Raw genomic sequence first — 1,098 nt, 5'->3', positions numbered from 1 at the left:
ATTCTTCTTCAAATTAGGCAATAAGCATTTCAGAACATATTTCAATATATATGAGTCAATGAATAGTTTGTTAAATGCTTCAGAAGTGAGGTTGACTCCAAGCTTCTTTATAAGAAACATTCTAACTTTTAAGAGTTTCTGGATGGAAAAGTTGTGCCATCTTATAACAAGACTGGACCATTTTAATAGAGGAGTTTCAACCTTGACAGAACTGACCAATTTGGGTTTCAGAACATTTGCATATCTATTTATTGTATCAAACCCAATACAAGTCCACTGATTATGACTCATAGGGACTTAATAGAACAGAGTGGAACTTCTTCTGTGGGTTTCTGAGACTGTAAATCTTTATCAGAGCAGAAAGTCTTCTCTTTTTCTTTGAAAAGCAGATGGTGAGCTCAAATAGCTGACCTTGTGCTAACAGTCAAATGTGTGGGAAAGACCAGCCCCCAACAACTAATCACAGGTTCGATAGGTGCAATTGTATGGTTAAAATATATAGAAAGATTACAATAAAGTCACAGAGAGCATGAGAGATAGAAGAGCGATTGAAATAATGGAGTCAGACACATTTTATGGTAGCATGCTCACCTCAGCCCTGCTCAGTGGAGATGGGAGATGAGAGGGTAGAAAAGAGGGGGAGGGGAAGGAGGACAAGGGGAAAGGGGACAGGGGATCAAGGACCAGGAACCAGGGGGAGAGTGCCAGGGAGAGGGAGGCGAGGGAGAGAAGAGGAAGAGCTGCTTTCTTTATTGCTAAGCAGGCTTATATATCTTTGGGGGGTATGCAAGCCTACTAATTACAGGTAAAGACATACACAGGAAGGGGCTATACTATAGGTAATATAGTAATGAGAGGGGCATGATCTAGGGGTAAGCACACAATAGGTAGGGGTGGTATTGGGGGTACACATGTGACAAGATGGACCGACCCTAGATTTGGGATGGCAGCCTAATTTTGGATGTCACTGAGCAGGTTTGACCTGTTCTCTGGCTCACTGTTGAAACCATTATCAGTAGGGTGTGAATCCCACCTACAGGGACCAGATTGATGGCCTCAAGCCTTTAGGGAGAAGTAATCCATTGTCCTTAATAGCAG

This window comes from Echinops telfairi, unplaced genomic scaffold (genome assembly GCF_000313985.2).
Source record: "Echinops telfairi isolate 266 unplaced genomic scaffold, ASM31398v2 ScPeMD7_3533;HRSCAF=4204_0, whole genome shotgun sequence".
In the NCBI taxonomy this organism is placed as follows: Eukaryota; Metazoa; Chordata; class Mammalia; order Afrosoricida; family Tenrecidae; genus Echinops; species Echinops telfairi.
The sequence above is the reverse complement of the archived record's forward strand: the minus strand, read 5'-3'. Positions refer to the sequence as shown.